This window comes from Ochotona curzoniae, unplaced genomic scaffold (genome assembly GCF_017591425.1).
Source record: "Ochotona curzoniae isolate NIBS_2020 unplaced genomic scaffold, NIBS_Ocur_1.0 contig_1071, whole genome shotgun sequence".
Lineage (NCBI taxonomy): Eukaryota > Metazoa > Chordata > Mammalia > Lagomorpha > Ochotonidae > Ochotona > Ochotona curzoniae.
Window position 1 is genome coordinate 1,205,683 of NW_024464939.1, and position 21,449 is coordinate 1,227,131.

The 21,449-nt window shown below is 44.4% G+C and overlaps 1 protein-coding gene and 1 non-coding gene across 2 annotated transcripts in view; both read right to left on the reverse strand.

The window, feature by feature from the left end:
• The window catches only part of RUNX1T1 (RUNX1 partner transcriptional co-repressor 1), a 134,456-nt gene that overhangs the window by 63,353 nt on the left and 49,654 nt on the right, over nt 1-21,449 (reverse strand).
• LOC121166760 lies at nt 18,712-18,817 on the reverse strand. Its single transcript, XR_005885471.1, has one exon. It is a non-coding gene; the product is annotated as a U6 spliceosomal RNA (small nuclear RNA).

The window sequence follows — 21,449 nt, forward strand, 5'->3', positions numbered from 1 at the left end:
TTTTGCCCCATAAACATTAAAATCAATACCCATCCCTCTTCAACAATTACAATCCCTGTAATCAATTCACACCAATGATTTCATTATAAAATAAGCCTACCAAGGTCTGATCCTTCCTCTTCAGTCATTACTAAAAACATGCAGTAGGATTTTGTTTTATAGCCCAGCCTCATTTACACTCACATTGTGTGTGTAGCACTTCATGCTGCATCCTTGACCATACCAGCTATGCAGACTCTTAAGTTTACTTGCTTAGGAAGTTTCCTCCCGAAAGAAAATGTGGAAATAATGGTCTTGGCCACCTTCCTGTAGCCCTTGATCCTTATCACCCTAATCAACTATATAAAAATCATTAAAATAAAAATAATTATCAAAAGAAAAGGACGCTTCCTTCCCCAGATCTGGAATAACGATACCCACTGAGGTCCTAACAAACACAGCATTGTAGCAAAGGTGCCAAATGGCAGGCCCAGCATCCAGGCATAGCACTTAATCCAGCTAGGGTAATTTGTTTCTCCTTAAGATTTTTAAAATTAGGGCCTGGTGCGGCAGTCTAGTGGCTAAAATCCATGCCTTGCATGCACCAGAATCCCATAAGGGCACCAGCTTGTATACTGGTTGTTCCACTTCCCATCCAGCTCCCTGCGTGCGGCCTGGGAAAGCAGTAGGGGATGGCCCAAGGCCCTGGGACACTGTACCTGTGTGGGAGACCCTGAAGGGGCTCCTGATCAGCTCAGCTCTAGCCATTGTGGCCACTTGGCAAGTGAGCCAACAAACAAAAGATATTTCTGTCTCTCCTTCTGTATATTTGGCGTTCTAATAATAATAACTGTAATAAATTTAACAACAAAAAGATTTTTAAAATCAGAATTGAAGAAGCAAAAGCAATTCTACTTAAGAGTTACAAAAAAATGCATTCTTGTGCCCAGCACAGTAGCCTATCAGCTATAAAGTCCTGGCCTTAAACACGCCCAGATCCCATACGGGCTCTGGTTCGAATCTCGGTGACCCTGCTTCCCATCCTGCTCCCTGCTTGTGGCATGACAAATCGGTCAAGGACATTACCAAAGCCTTGGAAGCCTACACCCACGTGGGAGACACAGAAGAGGTTCCGGGCGGCTGGCTTTCCATCAGTGTAGTGATGCCTGTCGAAGCCACTTGGGGAGTGAATCGTTTAACGGAAGATCTTCTCTGTCTCTCCTCCCCTTGCTTATCTGGCTGCGACAAAAATAAAATAAATCTTTACCAAAAAAAAAAAGTGTACTCTCCACTCTGTCCTACATCTGGAGAGAAGGTCTGTAGTTCTAAACAGAGTGAATACAAATCAGAAAAAAAAAAAAAGGATAAAATGAGAATAACACCTGGCTGTGGGAAATAATGATGCTCTTTCCAATAGATCCTTCAAGCTGGCTGCATCCCTGAAATTCCTACAGGTTACCTCTTTATTTTTTTTCTTTTGGAAGATTTGTTTTTATTGGAAAGGCAGATTTACAGAAAGGAAATACAGAGAGAAAGGCATTCCGTCCACTGGTCCACTCCCCAAATGGCCACAATGGCCACAGCTGAGCCAATCTGAAGCCAGGAGCCAGGAACTTCTTCCTAGTCTCCCGCATGAGTGCAAGAGCCCAAGGACTTGAGCCATGCTCTACTACTTGTCTAGGCCATACATAAGCAGGTTGCTGGATGGAAAGCAGTGCAGCTGGGACATGAACCAGTGTCCATATGGGATGCCAGCACTTGCAAGGAAAGGATTAGCCAATTGAACCATTGGCTAATCCTTTGAACCATTGGCTCCAACTGTAAACCACTATACCAGGGCCACCAGTGTTGTGGTGCAGAGGGTAAAGTGAACATTTGTGATGACGGCATTCCAGATGGGCACCAGTTTGGTTCCTGATTGCTCTGATTCAAACCCAGCAACCTGAACCCCTAAACCCATACAGGAGACACAGATGTAGCTCCCAACTCGTGGCTTTTGGCCTGACCCAGACCTGTTCTTGAGGCCATTTGGGGAGTGAACTAATAGATAGAAGATTCTCTGTATCCCCTTTCTTGCCTCCCATAACTTTGTTTTGCAAATTAATAAAAAAAAAAATCTTGAAAAAAAAAAGATTCTACTCAACTCATCTCTCTTTTACCAATAATTTACTCTGAGCCCGTTTTCACTTGAAACCACAGAATCCTGACTAAAGCAAAACCTGAACATTCTCCAAGCCCCAAGGAAAACTCAACTGCCTCTTGACTATTAATCCAGAAAAAGCACATCACTTTATTGATTGATTGCTTTTTTGCATCCTCTGGGTCAGGGTCTACACCTTCACTTTCCATTGGATCCACACCACAACAAAAAATACCCATCACCACCATTTTCTGGAAGGAATCTGCCTTTTGAAAAATTAAGTAACCAAAGTAGGGTCCCCTACACAATGCACACTTAGTCTGTTTTCTGTTGCACATATCACCCTATCACAGACTAGGGATGTTATAAGAAAGCAGTTACGTTTTTCACACACAGTCCTGCTTCAATGCTGAACACACATCCCTTGGTTCCTGCCCAGCATCTGCCGCTGTTCACTGCTCTCTCCTTGAAACAAAAGAACCCCAGCATTTGGTGAGACTACCCTCCTGGTTCTTCTCCAGCCCTCTCGTCAGCTCCTGCTCAGTCTCTGCTATCGCCTCTTGGGCGACAACTACTGCTGATATTTCCCCCACAAAAGTCCTTTTAAATTCCTCTTCAAAATCATCAGTCCACTTGTTGCTAAGTCACTTCATCTGTTATTCCACAGTCACAAAGGCTTTGCAATTTGGAACTAGGCTAGGGCTTGAATGCACCTCTGAGATCACCTATGTTAAACTGGCCACATGTTTCAACCAACATAATGGGAACAAATCAGACAATGTATATATGACATACCTTGCCAAATGCCCAGCACATGACATGCGCTCTAGACAGGATGACTCTCTTCACCCCATGGTCATTTTGTGGATGACATATATTTGGAACACCTCTCTCCTGTGCTCTCAACTCAACGTCTAGAGGATGACTCATTTTCACATCCGGGATTCAACACTCACCATCCATCACCTCTCACCTGATCTATTCAACATCTCATTGAAAGGATTCTTTGCCCTGTACTGTTCAACTCTCCCAAACCACATCCAGTCATGTTTTGTTACATATGTCAAAGATAAGACGGGCAGTAAACTTCAAAGGCCTTTATAGCCTTAAACAGAAAGCCAATGTTGTTCCTTAACAAACTCGGAAAGCCTGTTGGGTCCATCTGGCTCCTGCAGCTGCTTCACTCATCTTCTTTCCCCCTACCCACCTTCTTCGCACCTCTCATCTCCAGATGGAATTCCTGCCATTCTCCAAATGCTCTAGTCACTCAGGCTGACATGCCTATTATAATCTTTGCCAGGAGTTATATACTCCCACCATTCCTTGATTAAGTCTATTGCGTGTTTTTAAACTCCACTCTGGGGTCACTTTCACTCAGAAACCCTTTTAGTCAGCCAAGCCAGACGATTCTACCCTCTCTCACGTGACCTGGCTGCCTCTGAGAGCACCAGACCATCACTTCCCTGTGAATGATGACGATAGCTTGTTCCTACATTCCCAATGGGTAGCTTAGTGTCTAATGCACAAAAGCTGCTAAGCTCCTAACGACCTTGGAAGCCACCATATTCTTCCATGGCTCTGTCCCCAAGATACCAACAACAGGCCTGGGCACAGCCAGCTAGTCCAGGAATGGAGATTTCAATCTTTTCTGAAGATTTCTAAAGTCAGAACTGAAGAAGGAAAAAAACCAATCCCATCCCACAGGTGGAAAACTGCAACCTTCACTTTCTCCCTTACTGGGGGAGCAGGTCTGTGGTTCTGAACATGGCGGATAACAGAAACAAAGCATAGCAGTGTGAGGCGCTAGCCTGGCAGTGGGAAGTGAAGACCTTCATTCTACCCGACCTTTTGGGTATTGGGTATTTGAAATAAAAGCATATTTCTAATACGAGATAAAGTAATCATTAGTAACAACTCTGAGATTCTAGAACTTCCAAGAAACATGATTCAAGAATAATCTATAGAGTTGTTTCATCATCGGTAAAGAAAAATGTCTCAGGCCTGGCGTGGTGGCGCAAGTGGTTAAGGTCCTCGCCTTGCACGCCCGGGATCCCATATGGGCGCCGGTTCTAATCCAGGCAGCCCCACTTCCCTTCCAGCTCCCTGCCTGTGGGCCGGGAAAGCAGTCGAGGACAGCCCAAAGCTTTGGGACCCTGCACCAGCGTGGGAGACCTGGAAGAGGCTCCTGGCTTCGGATCGGCATAGTATTGGCCATTGCGCTCACTTGGGGAGTGAATCATCGGAGGGAAGATCTTCCTCTCTGTCTCTCCTCTCTGTATATCTGCCTTTTCAATAAAAAAAAAAATAATAATAAATAAATAAATCTTAAAAAAAAAAAAAAAGAAAAATGTCTCCATCGAAGATAACCCTGAAAAGCACCGGTATATCATTTAATTCATCAGGTTTAACATCTTGAAAATCACAACACGTTTCCTAAGAAAGACCTTTGGCATACAACCTCAGGAAAAGGTGCTCTGTTAACAAGGACACACTTTACACATATGATTCCAAAAGTTCCACGTTTTATAATAAAATCCATGTGGCCACACACATAAACTTTCTAAACCATAGAACAACATTTTATGAACTAAAAACACATTTTCCACATCCCGCAAGTTTTCCTGTTCCTTTCCTGGATAGCTATTCTGTTTACTTATTTTTTTCTGATCTATAATAAGCACGTTTTATTTCCACAAGCCAAAAAATATTAAATAAGCAGCAAGCACAAATACCCTAATAGGAGAAGTCACGTAAGCCGAGGTTAGGCATTATTTCAAATGCTGCACGAGCTTTCTCATTTCAAACCTCTGCAGGGAAAAGTACTATAAATTGCCCTAGTTTATAAAAAAAAGGAATTGAGGCCCAGAAGGGCTAAATAATTTGCCAAAGATCATAAGCCAGTACTTGGTGCATGCCTTTCTCAAGTTCACCGTTAACACCAACGGCATCTTATCCATGGTACAGAAAACCAGAACACAGACACTTACACTCAGTAAGGGTTAAATCTAGGACTGATATTGCTTGAAAACTGCAATTTCCAATACTCTAACTAGTAGCCATCTATAGCTATTTAAACATCAATTCAAATTAAGCACAATTTGGGCCCGGCAGCATGGCCTAGTGACTAAAGTCCTCGCCTTGAACCCACCAGGATCCCATATGGGCGCTGGTTCTAATCTCAGAAGCTCCATTTCCCATCCAGCTCCCTGCTTGTGGCCTGGGAAAGCAGTCGAGGACAGCCCAAGGCCTTGGGACCCTGCACCACCCGTGTGGGAGACCCAGAAGAGGTTCCTGGATCCTGGCTTTGGATCGGCATAGCATCAGCCGTTGCGCTCACTTGGGGAGTGAATCATGGGTCGGACAGATCTTTCTCTCTGTCTCTCCTCCTCTCTGTATATCTGACTTTCCAATAAATAAATAAATCTTAAAAAAATATGAAGCACAATTTAAAATTTGGATCCTCAGCCTCACTGGCCGCCCCTAAGCGCTCATTATGCTACGTTCCTCACGTGTTACGGTTACATGTGGCCGACGGCCACTGTTGGAGAAGCTCGGTGCTATAACAACGCCAAACTAGAACAATGGTCTTTAAGGACACCCTAAAAATAAAAGCTCAGTAGCACGAGTCCATAGAGGTAACAAAGAGATCCAACAGATGATCAGGAAGGAGGAGAGAGGTCTTCATAAAATCATCCTCAACAACTTCTCTTGCTTTTAGTACCTTTCATTTGCTCTGTATCTTGGGTTTCGGCATATGATTCACATCATGGTCATGGGAAGGAGAAAGAAGTGTTAGACACCTAAAGATTTAACCTGAGAAAGCTCAAAGCTCTGCAGACGTGTGGGTATAAGGTATATTTTAGTACTCTGCTTGGTGAAGATAGAGAGAACGATGCTAATGAGAGCAAGGCCCAGGGCTCAGGGTTGGAATGGCTCAGTCCAAATTTATAAATGGCAGCCTAATGCCTCTATGCCTTCAGAAAGGGCATGAACTCTGGCTGCGGGGGGAAGCTGGGCAAAAGAGCGAGCGCATCTGTATCAATCTACCACTGTTTGTGGAAAACTAGCTTTGACATTTGTCAGCATTTCTCCTTGCGGGGACAGCCATCAGCACCCCTCCCTTTCCTCACCACACCTATCCAGCTGTACATGGTATTCATCTTATTTTTGAATGATTCCCCAACCAGAATGCCCACTTAATAAACACACATTTTCATCTGCTTTTTCATTCCAGCTCCCACCACACTTAACAGAGAGCCTGACATGGCAAACCATTGGTAAAGGTAGATTATTCACCAAGGGAGTGAATGAATGAGCCAAGCAATGAAGAAAGGAAAGCTAGTTTATGCCCAGTCAGACATGCTAGTAAGTCCTTCACTACCTGTGCAAAGGTAAAGGATGAGTAAGGCAGGTAAGATACGTGCTGAAAACAGCCAGCCATTCCAGGGGGTACGCACACGACAAGAGCCAGAACTCTCATTCAACTGACTCCTGTTAGGCAGACCAATACACCACCCACAAAGGAGAACACAGCTATCAAGAGTTTTTTATTTATACTTTTTGTTCCTTGAAAAATCAGAGTCGTAGAGAGAAATGAAGAGGTAGCAGTGGGGACATCCCCGAATCACTCCCCAAATGGCTATCGTGGCTGAGGCTGGGCTAGGTGGAGGTCAGGAGCCAGGGGCTTATTCCGGGTCTCCCAAACGGGCACAGAGGCTGAAGCACTTGCATCATCTGCTGCCTTCCCAGGCGCATTAGGAAGGGACTGGAATGGAAATGGAGCAGCTGGGTCTCCCATGCCAGGCCCCCTTGGGAAGCGGCAGCTCTACGTGCTAAGCCACAACTCCAGCCCCAGCATCAGTGGGCACTCACCAGTGTTTAGCAAAAGCAGTAACTAACTTCATTGAGTAAGGAAAGAAGTAGTTACAGGAGTACTGGTGGGCTCAAGGCACGGATGACACAAGTCCATCAGCAATGTCATCTCTCACACGTGTCACCATCTTCAGCCCAGTGCCTGCTGCTTCTTACTCTACTGGCCACGTTTTGGAAAGGCTCTGAAAGCTGCCAAGGAAATAACAGCAGTTTGGAATTTAAACACACTAATTCACTAAACTAGATCTGCTCTGTACTCTAGCATTCTGCTTAAGAGCTCCTTAGGAAAACAAGAGTCTCTTGTTTTAAGAAAGAAAAATTCACGGGGCAGGTGTTCGGGCTGGCAGTTAGGATACCACTTAAGTTGTCTGCAGAGATCACGGCTTTGCTATATGGCTTCAGCTCTTGACTTGGGTTTCCCACTAATTCAGACCCTGGGGAACAGCGGTAAAGGCTCATATAACCGGGTTCCTAACGCCAAGGTGGAACTCCCACATGGAGTTTCTGGGTTCCAGATTTAGGCTGATCCAGCCCTGCCCACTGCGAGTGAACCAGCAGACAGGAACTCTTACTGCCTAGCCCTGCCTGTTCCTCCACAAAGCGCTCTCGCTCACTCTCTCTCTCTGTCTGTCTGTCTCTCTCTCTCTCTCTCTCACACACGTGCACATGCAAACACCTTGGCAAAGGTATCAAAGGAATATCCACTGAATGACTTGATGAAAACACAGTTTTAAAAAAAAAGAAAAAAGTTAAAAACTATAATAAAACCAACTGAAAGCTCCTCTTTGTATCAACAGTAAGACCATAACATGGGCCCATAAACTGAACATACGCATCTACGTGACATCCACCACACTGTGCATCATTCCAAAAGGTGAGAAAAGCCATTACTAGTGAGCCAAACCTTTTACAACCTTCAAGCACATTTTCTATTCATCACATATTTTTCATATGTGTTAAGAACAAAGATTGGAGGGGAAACTCTGAGACTGTTGCAAAGAAATGGAAACAGAGATATCCAGGACTGCTATCTATAACCAACCTAGGAATGAGCATATCAAGGCAGGTACAGTGCTGTGACACAGTGGCATAGCCTGCCACTTGAGCACCTGGCTCCCACAGCAGAGTGCTGCTTTCAGTTGAGGCTGTTCAACTTACCAAACCAGATTCTTAACTTTCCTGCTAATGTGTTTGGTCAGGCAGCAGGTTCAAGTACCTGGGACCCTACAAGTCATGTGGGAGACCCAGATGAGGTACTGGCTCCTGGCTCTGGTCGGGCCCAGTTCAAGCTGCTGCAGCCATTTGGAGAGAGGCCTTATGATGGAAAAGTCACTTTTTCTTTCTTTCTTTCCTTCTTTTTTTTTTCCTTTCTTTCTTTCTCTCTCTTCCCCTCCCTCCATCCCTCCTCCCCTCTCCTATCATCTCCACTTCTCTCCTCTCCCCTCTCTCTTTGGCAGTCTACTCTTCAAATAAATGATCTTGTTTTATAAAAAAAAATTGTGAACATGCGAAATGACAAGTACATAGGATGCAAATGAGTGTATTCTTTTTTTTTTTCTTTTTTTAATTTAGGTCAATGTATTCTGGAAACAAAAACTGTACTATTTAAGCTTCACATTATAGGCAAAGGGAAAGGAACTATTATTACTTTTATTATGGGCATATTTGGAGCAGAGATTAGAGTAAAAAGGGCAAGATGGCCAGAATATTAGATAGCAACATTCTAGGCAAGAAGAAAGATATCTAGTTTGAAAATGGTTGTTAAGCATGGAGAAAGGGGGGCCAGGAGTGATAGCCTAGCAGCTCAAGTCCTAGCTTTAAATGAGCCAGGATCCCATATCCCAGGTTCTAATCCAAGCAGCTCTGTTTCCCATCCAGCTCCCTGCTTGTGGCCAGGGAAAACATTCAAGAACAGCCCAAAGCCTTGTGATCTGCACTCATGTGGGAGACAGGAAGAGGCTCCTGGCTTCTGGCTTCAATTAGGCTCAGCTCCAGCCATTGCGGCCATTTGGGGAGTGAATCATTGGACAGAAGAACTTCCTGTCTCTCCTCCTCTCTATATATCTGACTTTCCAATAAAAATAAATAAATCTTAAAAAAAAAAAAAAAGGAGAAAAGTGCCCAGGGCAATAACCTAGAGGCTAAAGTCCTCAGCAGTTCTAATCCCAGCAGCCATGCTTCCCATCCAGTTCCCTGCCTGTGGCCTGGGAAGACAGTCAAGGACAGCCCAAGGCCTTGGGACCCTGTACCCATGCGGGAGACCCAAAGAAGCTCCTGGCTCCTGGCTTTGGATCAGTTCAGCTCTGGTCAATGTGGCTATCTGGGGAGGAAACAGACAGATGGAAGATATTTCTGTCTCTCCTCTTTGTAAACCTGTCTTTCCAATAAACAGAAATAAAAGTATGTTTTAAAATTAAATAAACCTTAAAAAGCAAGGGATAGTAAAAGAGATGCAGATATTACGTGCAGCAGTTTAAGCTGCACATTTCATGCTGTAATATTGCTTCAAGGCTTGGCTACTTTGCACCTAACCTTCTGCTAATGCCTAGGAGGGCAGCAAATGATGCAGATGCCTGGGTCCCTGACAGCCTCACGAGAGACCAGGAATGGAGGTCTTCCTCCTGGCTTCAGCTTGGCCCAGACATGCAAGTTAGAACTCATGACAGAATGAACCAGTAGAGTGACGATTCTTTCTCTTACTTTCTGTCACTCTGTCTTTCAAGTAATAAATCTTTTAAGAAGGGAGGGATTCCATAGATGTTTGCTCAAAAGTGTATAACAAATTCATATAAATTTGATACAAAATGTAACTTTCAAGGAATTTAAAATCTAGCTATGTGGGCCCGGCGCAATTGTGTAGTGGTTTAGGTCTTCGCCTTAAACCCACCAGGATCCCATTTGGGCGCTGGTTCTAATCTCAGCAGCCCCGCTTCCCATCCAGCTCCCTGCCTGTGGCCCGGGAAAGCAGTTGAGGACAGCCCAAAGCCTTGGGACCCTGCACCCACGTGGGAGACCCGGAAGAGGCTCCTGGCTTCGGACTGGCTCAGCACCAGCCATTGCGGCGCTTGGGGAGTGCATCATGGGACGGAAGATCTTCCTCTCTATCTCTCCTCCTCTCTGTATATCTGACTTTCCAATAAAAATAACCAAATCTTTTTTTTTTTAATCTAGCTATGCATGGTGAAGACAAAAATCAAAAGGAAAAGCCAACAAATAAATCATTCTTGGAAAAGGCTATGGCTGCTCAAGGGAGTCAGACAACCTGCTGTTCATGCGCAAAGCATCTCAGCATCTTCCTCTCCCACGGGTGCCTCCCTCAAGTGATTTTTCTCCCAAAACCTGCTTCTTCACACCCTCGTCCAAGAACCAGCACCCAAGCACCCTTACCCAAGACACCACCATCTTCCACTCGCTCATGTACAGGAGCTATTTCCATAACCCTTCACACAAAGCTGCAGCCTATTTGCCAGACCACAGATGGAATCACATTTATCAAACACAAATGCATTCACTAACTTATCAAAAAAAAAAAAAGCAAAAGGAAAAAAAATCTAAAATGTTTCTTGAGCCAAAAGTGCTGAGTACTGTTCCAGAAAACAGGAACAAGACAATGAACAAAACAGAAAAAGCACTGCACTCAAGAACTTTTACATGACAACAAGAGAATCAAGTCCCTCCCTTTTTTCAAGGGCCGCAAAGGCTTAGCATCATTCTTAAAGATAAAAACCAAAATCCCTGAGGCCAGGGCGAGAGTGCAGCTGGTTAATCCTGTCCTTATAGGTTGTTCCTCCCAGCTGCTCTGCTTCCCATCCAGCACCCAGCTTGTGGCCTGGGAAAAGCAGCAGAGGATGGCCTGTTGCCTTGGAACCCTGCACCCACATGGAAGACCCGGAGGAAGATCCTGGTTCCTAGTTTTGGAATGGTTCAGGTGCAGCCATTGCAGCCATTTGAGGAATGAACAGGTAGAAGTTATTTGTCTCTTCCTCTCTCTGTAAATCTGCCTTCCAATAAAAATTAAGCAATCTTTTTTGTTTAAAGATTTATTTTTATTTTTATTGGAAAGGCGGATATACAGAGAGGAGAGACAGAGGAGGAAGATCTTCTGTCCGATGATTCACTCCCCAAGTGAGCACAATGGCCGATACTATGCCAGTCCGAAGCCAGGAGCCTCTTCCGGGTCTCCTGCACGGGTTGCAGGGTCCCAAAGCTTTGGGCCGTCCTCAACTGCCTTCCCGGACCACAGGCAGGGAGCTGGATGGGAAGTAGAGCTGCCGGGATTAGAACTGGTGCCCATATGGGATCCCGGGCGAGCAAGGCGAAGACCTTAACCACTGAGCCATTGCACTGGGCCCAAAATTAAGCAATCTTAAAAAAAAAAAAAAAGGAACAACAACAACAAAAAAAAAACCTTTCAGTAACCTACAACCAAAATATACTTGGTTTCTGCTTAGTTCTCTTATCTGATCTCACACCCTCTTGCTTTGCAAGGATAAACTTCATCTCCTCTCAAGGTCTTTTATTTCCCCCCCAAGAGCCTGTCCCAGCCTAAAGGGCCTTAGCCCCCTGTGGATGAGAGTGTTATTCTGCTATCTCAGTCTATCTTTACAGAGCTTCACATGACTGCAGGCGTCTGATGCCTCATGCATGACAGTAAAGTGTTTCCTAAGGGGAGAAGCATAATATATCACATAACATCGTGTGTATCACAGCAGTTGATACACAGTTCCAGAACTTTATTACACTGCCCAGGACCAAGTATGAGTAAACAGTAAAACAACAAGGGATACTTCACATAAAAACGCAGGCTATCAGGCACAGGAAGAGCAAAGTAATTCAACTTCTTACTTCCCTTAAAAGCAGTGAAAAAGTGTCTTTAATGATTAAAAAAAAAAAAAGTTTATGTAACATAATCTGTGCTATGGGGTCAGGGTTGTGCATTAAACTGCCACCTGGAACGCTGGCATCTTCTATGAGGCAGAGTTCAATTCCTAGCTTTTCCATGGCCCAAGAACCCTTGGGACCATGCCATGCATGCGGGAGACCCAAAGGAAGTTCCAAGCCGCTGGCCTTGGCCTGGCTCAGTCCTAACTGCTGAAGCCATTAGGAGTGAACCAAGGATTACAAAGTCATTCTTTCTCTTCCTTCTTCTTTCACTCTGTAATTTGGCCTTTGAAGTCCCAATAGAAAATAAAATCTATGGGGCATGGCGTGATGGCTCAATGGCTAAATCCTTGCCTTACAAGCACCAAGATCTCATCTGGGTGTTGATTCATGTGCCAGCTGCTCTACTTCCCATCCAGCTGCCTGCTTGTGGCCTGGGAAAGCAGTTGAGGATGGCCCAAAGCCTTGGGACTCTGCACCTGCATGGAAGACCCAAAAGAAACTCCTGGCTCCTGGCTTCGGATTGGCGCAGCTGCAGCCACTGAGGCCACTTGCGAAGTGAACCAGTTGTTGGAAGATATTCCTCTCTGTTTTCCTCCCCATAAATGTGACCAGCCTTTTCCAACAATAATAAACAAATCTTTAAAAACAAACAAAAAAAAAACTATGGCTATGGATCAGGGCAGCTGCATCAATTGCAGCTGCTTCGGGAGTGAATCAACAGATAGAAGATCTTTCTTTCTGTCTTTCCTCCTCTCTGTACACCCGACTTTCCAATAAAAAAAATAAATAAATCTTTTTCAAAAATGTGAAGAGATGTAGAAAATGCACAATAGAAAGAAACAGCTTTAACTTCATGAGGAAAAGGTTAACCTCTCTAGTATTCTTTCATTTTTTGGAACAATGTCATCTTTCACCCGACAACAACAACCACCACAAAACAGATTTCTAAGTGATAATACATCCAACACAGACTGGCAACTACCACATCTTCGTAGGGTAATAATTTCCTCATGCAACGATTAGGTAATATGCAGTCTGTCTCCACTATGCCTAGATTACTCACAGCCTGTGTTACAGCAGTTCTACTCTGGAAATTATTCCTACTAAGTAAGTTCAAGTGCGTGAAGATGTTAACCAAGAACATGGGAGTAATCTGTAAATGGGCATTTTTTTTTTCTTTAAATATTAGCATATCGATGTTGTTTTATGTTTTCTGAAAGTCAGGGAAAGAGAGCAGTAACTTTTTTTATCCACAGCCTCACTCCCCTAATGATTAAAAATTCAGTGCTGGGCCAGGCTGAGGCCAGGAGCCAAGAGCCTTGTTCTGGTCTCCTAAGTGGGTAGCAGGTGCCCGAACACGTGGCTCATCTTCTGCTATTTTTCCCCAGGCCATGAGCAGGAAGCCGGACTGGAAGTGGAGCCACCGCTGGGGTATGAAAGAGCAACCACGTGATACCAATGTCACAGGCACTGGCTTTTTCTGCTCTGCCACAACACAATGTAGACAACTGCAATTCTCCAACAACAAAACAGTGGAATATAACAGCTTGCATATTGATCTTTATTGATTTAACATGATGGGGTGGTAAGGTGCATGGTAGCTTAGTGCTTACAGTCCTCGCCTACATGTGATGGTATCCCTTAGGGGCACAGGTTCGTGTCCCGGAGGCTCCACTTCCTCCACCATCCCTTCCAGCTCCCTGCTTGTGGCCTGGGAAAGCAGTCAAAGATGGTCCAAAGCCTTCGAACCCTGCACCCATGTGGAAAAGCCAGAAGAAGCTCCTGGCTCCTGGGTTCAGTGCAGTTCTGGTCTTTGCAGCCACTTGGGGAGTGAACCAGCAAATGAAAGACCCTTTCTTTCATACTCTCTATAGAAACTTTTCAATAAAAATAAATAAATCATTAAATGTATGGAAGGGTGTGAGATTCACAGGGCTGGATGCTTCACTAGATCCTCTTTTTTAAAAAGGAATAATTCAAAGTAATAGATAACATACGTGTGTGTTAGTCAATCAGAAATGAGTGTGTAAAGAATTGACTTCAGAATACTGAATGTCCATCTCTTAATGGTCGGTTCATCATGGTACAAAGCTGTCCAACATATTGTCAGTCATATTGCTTCTTGTAAATGTTTTGCTCAGTGTGTTCAACAACAAATAACTCTAAGATCCCTACATGCGAAAGAAAGAAACAAAGAAAACCTTTCACATTTTCTCGTAGCATCATCTTGGTAAATGCACTCTCTCACACTTCATGGCAACAGTTTCCTTTTACTGATTTGTAAAACAATTGTGCCCTATAAAATTACTTTCAATTTTTCCAGAAACACAGCGGCCTAGTGGAAAATATACTTGATTTGGAACTCTATCAAAGTCACTTTGTTTAAAACGGAAGAAGTAACACTGGGCTTTAGGACCAGCAGAAAGGAAGCGGAAAGGCGCAAGGGCAGAGACGCACGAGGTGCAAGTACCGGAAGTTGTGCACGCGCAGGAGTCAGTGCCCAAGTCCCGGAAGTTGTGTACGCACAGGAGTCAGTGCCCAAGTACCGGAAGTTGTGTACACGCAGGAGTCAGTGCCCAAGTGCCGGAAGTTGTGTATGCGCAGGAGTCAGTGCCCAAGTACCGGAAGTGGTGCATGCGCAGGAGTCAGAGCCCAAGTACCGGAAGTTGTGTACGCGCAGGAGTCAGTGCCCAAGTACCGGAAGTGGTGTACGCGCAGGAGTCAGTACCCGGCTACCTGAGTGTCCAGCCAGGCAACACAGCTTCACGCCAGCGTGTGTCTAAGAAAATTCACCCGCAGAAGCAGACTAAAAGGGAAGGATCTGGAGAATTCCTAGGGCAAAATTCCAGAGCCTTGCCACTGGAGATCCATGAGAATCCAAAATCCCTGAACAAATAATGCCATTCTTGATGAGGCATTCAAGGATCACCACGCCAAGAAGCACAGTCCTCCACAGAAGGCAGTTTTACTAATATGGTAAGGCCCCTGGAGGGTTGCTGAAAATAAGCTAAAACAGTGTATAATTTACTTTAGCAAATTCCTTACATACAATCTTATTTATATACCAATTGATAACGAAGGGTATTAAAATGCAGATGATATAAGGCCCGGTGTGGTAGCCTGGCAGCTAAAGTCCTCACCTAGAACACACCAGGATCCCATACGGGCAACGGTTCTAATCCCAGCAGCCCCACTTTCCATCCAGCTCACTGCTTGTGGGAGACCCGGAAGCAGTTCCTGGCTTCTGGTTTTAGCTCAGTGCAGTTCCAGCTGTTGCAGCCACTTGGGGAGTGGATCGGCAGAAGGAAAATCTTCCTCTCTGTCTCCCCTCCTCTTCGTATATCTGACTTTGCCAAAATAATAATAATAATAATAATGTTTTTTTTAAATGAATCTATCGCTTCTCGGCCTTTTGGCTAAGATCAAGTGTAAAAAAATGAAGAATCTGCCTTGCCTCACTAGCGGCACCTTAAAGTTTTTCATTTATAATCAATGTATAAGGAAACCAGGTCCATAAATTTTATTACATTTCATTTTCATATTCATCACTAAACAGATTTCTCTGTTATATTATACAGCACAATTTTTCATGAAGGTTTATGATCTTAGTTTAATTGATAAACTATTTTTATCGCAAAGTCAGAGTACAGAATACAGAGGCAGGGGGAGAGATGGAGAGGAAGATCTATCTTCTGTTGATTGACTCCTCAAAGTGGACCCAACGGCTGATATTGTGCCAATCCGAAGCCAGGAGCCAGGAGCCTCTTCCGGGTATCCCACGCAGGTGCAGGGTCCCAAGGCTTTGAGCCATCCTCAACTGCCTTCCCAGACCACATGCAGGGACCTGGACAGGAAGCAGGGCGGCCAGTGTTAGAACCGGCGCCCATATGGGATCCTGGTGGCTTTCAAGGCGAGTACTTTAGCTCCAAGGCTACCACACCAGACCCAGAGATATCCCTATGCAGAATAATAGGGAGAAATCAAACCAAATATTGGTAGAAAAGTACAAAAAGAGTATTTCATGGACAAATAAAGAATGCTGCTTGCTAGATCGAAAAGGTCATTCTCTAAAACACAGTTTTCCTGTGAACTGTTTACTAGATGAATTAGCTGCAGAGCGACTTGATCAGTCACAAACTCTCCATGTTATTATCAACTTGTTTTAACAGCAGCTCCAATCAGGACACATCCAAAAGCATCACTATGATAGCATCAATACTACTTCCTTAAAAGGCAAGAGGGGAGAATTTCTGGAATATTATCTGCACTACGACAGAAGCCCAACGTGATCATGAGTGCCAACATTTCTTGTACAGCAAGGACAAACAAAAAAGTGTTGGGAATTTGTGCTTCGAGCTAGGAAAGCCTATCTACGTGCCCTCCCTGAATCAAAACCACTGGCCAGAAGGTTCAAGATGGTTTCTGATACTTTTAGGTGTCCCTTCTCCCAAAGATGTATGTCCAAGCTTGGTCTAGCCAAGAAAAAAAAAAAAAAAAGACTACGCATTTCCTTAGTGGGCCATGTTTTACATCAACATAAGCTTCCTTGGGATGGCCAGGGAAAATTAGGGGAGCACAATTCATCTGCAGAGTTCCTCTGCTGCTGTCTGTTAGCTTTTCTTTCACTACCTCTCATCCCACAGAAATCTAGTCCTCGTGTGTTATGGCTTAGCCAAAGGCATGAGAGTATGACACCCACCCAGGCCCAAATGGCCACTTCTGAGACCACAGGTCAGTATCGACCTGAGCTAACTCAGGTCATGATGATTTCTCTCTCCCTTCTCCCTTCTTCTTCCTCCTTCCTGCCTTCCAACGTCCTTTTCCCTTAGGGGGAAGAAAAGGCGACTAGTTAAGTGAGTGGCTTGGAATTAGTTAAGAAGTTGTGAAATGAATATCCTCCTCAATGCAAGCACACAAGGCCATCATGTGGTGTGGATCACTGCCCCGGGGAGATGCAGGTGCTAATGGGGGAAAGAGAACAGGGGCGGAAAGAAACGCAATCCAGCCATACGAAGGGAACAATTTGTCTTAGTCCCCCCTTTTACCACACTGTGAATATACGCTATGTATTCAGTAGTAGCTCATTTCAGGTAATAGGATTTCAAAAATTGGAAAGTCCCTCTGTCTTAACGTACAGGACCCTCTTTAACCAACTGAGACAGGCATGTGGTAGTTATGAAGATGCCAGTGGGAAAGACAGAGAAGCTTCATACACAGCTCCAAGGCAGTCACAGAAATACAGATGCAGAGATAAACATAAGCAAACACACAGATAGGGATATATAGAGAGATATCTCCCAATGGTTATGGAACATTTCTTTCTACATGCAATAAATATCCTCATCCCCTCCACAAATCCTTATCTCCCTTACGCCTTTTACGTCTCAAAATCACAGCATCACGCATGCTGGAGTCTCTCTGGAAGAAAAAGCAAAGCCTCCGGGCTGGTGCCAATGCCACGCCCTCCACTCCTCACTGTCAGACGTCATAGTGAGGTTTGACGGTTCCATCTACTTGCAACCCACCGCCCACAGTCCCATGCAGAGCACCTGTGTGTACCTTCCTTCTGGATGGCCAAGCCCACAATCAGCCTGCCTCAACAGACGTTCCCTCTGAAGGGCCACAATGCAGAGCACCCCTTCTGCTTGAACCACCACCTTGTCGTAAGCGCACCTGGATGTCTGAACAGCCCTTCGCCGTCCCCTCTCCTCTCCGTGCCAACTGGTCCTGGGCAGCCCCCAACGCTCTCTCCGGAGGTTTTCCTTTCCAGATGGCATACATTTTTACTTGCAGTGAGTCACTGGAAAGATTGTAACTGCCAATCATGATTTCATATGAACGCTTCCAGTGCACACAGCTCTTCCCAACAAATCTGTGATGTAGCTCCTCACCGAGTGTCTGCACAGAGGAAAGAGAACTGACACCCACCTCCCGACATGACCCCAGGAGCCACAAACTGCGCTTCTGAAATCCTCTGCCAGATAGCAAACAGGGGCTCCTCCTCTCTTAAGTCCAAACATACCAGCTAAGAAAAATCTACTAGAGGAAGGGAAAACTGCTCCCAATAGACTTTGCAAAACTATAAGAAATGTTATGAAAACCTCTAACTCATTTGCTTATAAAATTTAATCAACATGCACTGATACCATTTTAACAAAATAATAAAAAAACAACTATGCTTCTTTCTGTAACAAACACAACATTAGAGATAGTTAAAAAAAAAATACACTTTTGAAACACCAACGATCCAAGCATTTTCAATAAGGGACGCCTAACCTATGTCATTATCCCTTCTTACCGTTTACAAAGCATTTAAGAGCCAAGCATGATTACTTTCAATAGACAAGAGAGCCAGGCAAAGAAAGTGAAGCAAAAGAAAAACAAGTTTCTTTAGTCTGATGTGGAATTCAGAACTACTTTTCCTTGACTATAAAATGCTTAACTTTGGGCACAGTGCCATGGCCTATCGGCTAAAGTCCTTACCTTGGAACATGTCAGGATCCCATATGGGCACCGGTTCTAATCCCAGCAGCCCCACTTCCCATCCAGCTCCCTGCTTGTGGCCAGAGAAAACAGTCAAGAACAGCCCAAAGCCTTGTGACCTTGCACCCATGTGGGAGACCAGGAAGAGGCTCCTGGCTCCTGGCTTCAGATCGGCGCAGCACCACCCATTGCAGCCATTTGGGAAGTGAATCATTGGATGGAGAATATTTCTCTCTGTCTCTCCTTTTCTCTCTCTCTCTATATATATATGTATATATATATGCACACACATATATGACTTTGAAATAAAATTAATCTTAAAAAAAAGCAACTTTTGTGTGTGTGTGAATGTTAAAAAGTTGAAATACTTCACGAGTTTGCGCATCATCCTTGCGCAGGGGCCATGCTCATCTTCTCTGTATCCTTCCAATTTAGTATATATGATGCCGAAGCGAGCGCAGAATAGCCAACTTTTTAACAACTCTGCCACCATCCAGCTGAAACTATGTTGTTTGAACAAGGATATTCAGGAGCCAACAAATTACATCATGCGGAAGCTAAACGCAAGTAACAAAATAGGGGTAAATGTAGGGCAGGATCCAAACAGGATGATCAGAAAAGGGACAGCAGAAATACTCTGCGTATTGACAGATGTGACCATAACTGATAGCTCTGATGAAAGTAGCCTAACTACCATCGCAAAAAGCATGGTAAATAGGAGAAAGTATAAAATGCAAATGGAGAGGAAAAGTTAATTTCAATAGAGTAATTTATTGTGCCATCAAAATAAGCCACAATATCATTGCAGTAGGCTTGGAAAACTTCGATGACTAGATTAATGATAACATCAATCTAGTACTTTCCATTTTCTCAAAATTATCTACCAGAATAACGTGTGACTTACTATTTCCATTTCAATTTATATCTTGACAGAAACCTTCACCCAAGCTAACACTCCACATTTCCAACTGTCTGCAGAATGGCTCCTATTATAAAAAGCTTACATTTAACATATTGGTGAAATCATTTGCTCCACAAAATCAGTGCTCCCCGCCGATTGGCTCGTTTGTACAGAGACACAGCTATTCTTCCTCTTACCCAAGTTCAAAATGTCAGCTTCAAGCTGAATTCTGTGCACACATTTATTCCCCATAGGGATATGCATGCAACTGGATTTCAAACATAAGGACTCCAACTACTCAATACTGTGAAAACCCTCTCCCTGCCGATAGGAACCCTCACCGCCTTTTGGAATTTGCTCCTCATTCATCTCTATTGTGCTCTCTGTCAGGTAAGCTCTTCAGAGCAATCATTATCTCAACTTCACATTCCCTTCTAAACTTCAGTTCCTTCAGCAGGAAGACAGTATCTCTGAAATCGCTTCAGTCCTCAGCAGAAAGTTGTCCCCAGATTCAATACTCAAAAATGAACTTACTAATTTGAATCTTCTCTTCTCCACGACCACTAAAACTCGGGTAAACTTTGAGATGATGCCAGCATAGCGATTATCACTCAGAAACTTCGAAAAGGGCTGTATTCTTATGAAGTTGACTAAATCTAATTGACTCAAGAAGCTCCTCAGATTGTTAAACTGGGCCTGCCTGTGCTGTCCAGGAACTCGACACGTGGTCCCAAGTTCAACCAAAGGATGCAATTATTCCATCCGTACCTACCCATGTGGCTAACTCATATATCATTTCAGACTGTCACTACCTCCAATGACCCAAATAATACACTTGGCTGCTACGACATTAGACCCTAATGTACCGTCTATTTGCTTAACTCACTTCAGGAGCGTTACTAAGGCTGCCATGGCGATCCTCGGTATGGATACCACTTGCCAAGAGAAATGTGAAAGCAGACTTGTAATAAATGCTGTAAATCATCCCCCATAACACAAACACACGATTTACAGCAACAATGTTATTATTATTCCAGCTTCGTGATCAATTTACCATTAGTAAAGGTACCTGTTCTTGGTATCTCTTCTCTAAAACGGGTTGAAAGCTATGCAATTATAACAGGACTCAAGAAAGACTTCACTCTCTGCCTTGAGCAGCACGAGGCAGAGTAGGGTTTAAGATTAAAGAATCCCCCTGCTGTGCAAAGAATCAGAAAACACAAAGTGTGCTGCACACCGATGTTAGTTAAATAAAAGTCTGCCTACTGCATTGAATAAGAAAGAGAAGACAAGGCAGAATGAGGCCTTCCGAATGACATGCTGTTCAAACAGCTGATGCTACAACAAGACGCAGGAAAAACCAAAAATGTCCACAGCCAAGGGCCTGGGCAAAGGGAGTCTAGGGTAGGTGAGGTCATCCAATCTCTTAAGAGCTTCCCATCTTCTCCCCTCACTGTCCAGGCCACTTCTCCAGGGTTCATCTCCCAAGTGTTCCTCCAACCTTACACTTATTCCTCTAATTCAAACACATTGATTTCACTCCCATTTGCCAAATGATCCACAGCACACTCCTGCCTTCTTCATTTTGTCTACACCTTGAAGGGTCTTCTCTCACTAAGCGACATGGCTCCGTCCTGTGCTTCCCTCTGTACATCTCTGCCCGACACAGGGCATCTGGTAGAGTGGTGAGATGCGTGCATTCCACACGCGAGAGCCTGGTTCACACTTCTGGCCCCACTGCTCCCAGTCCAGGATCCTAATAATGTGCACACTGGGAGACAGCAGATGATGGCTCAAGTTGTGGGTTCCTGCCACCCATATGGGGGATTCAGATTGAGTTGTAGATTCCGAGCTTATTTCTGCTCCAGTCTCAGCTACTGAACACATGGAAACTAGATCAGCAGATGGAAGATTTATGTCTGTCTCTCAGTGTGCCTTTCAATTAATGAAAAGAAATTTTCAAAGTTTCTGCTCTGGGCCTGGCATTGCGATACAGTAGGTTAAGCCTCCACTTCTAAACACTGTCACTGACAAAGAGCCAGTTCAAATCCTGGCTGCACTGCTTCCAAGGCAGCTCCCTGGAAACGCAGCTGGGCAAGGCCACAGAAGATGAGCCAGTGCTTGTGAGCCTGCCACCCACCTGGAGGGTCAGGATGGGTATCCTGGCTTGAGCATGGCCCACATCTGTCT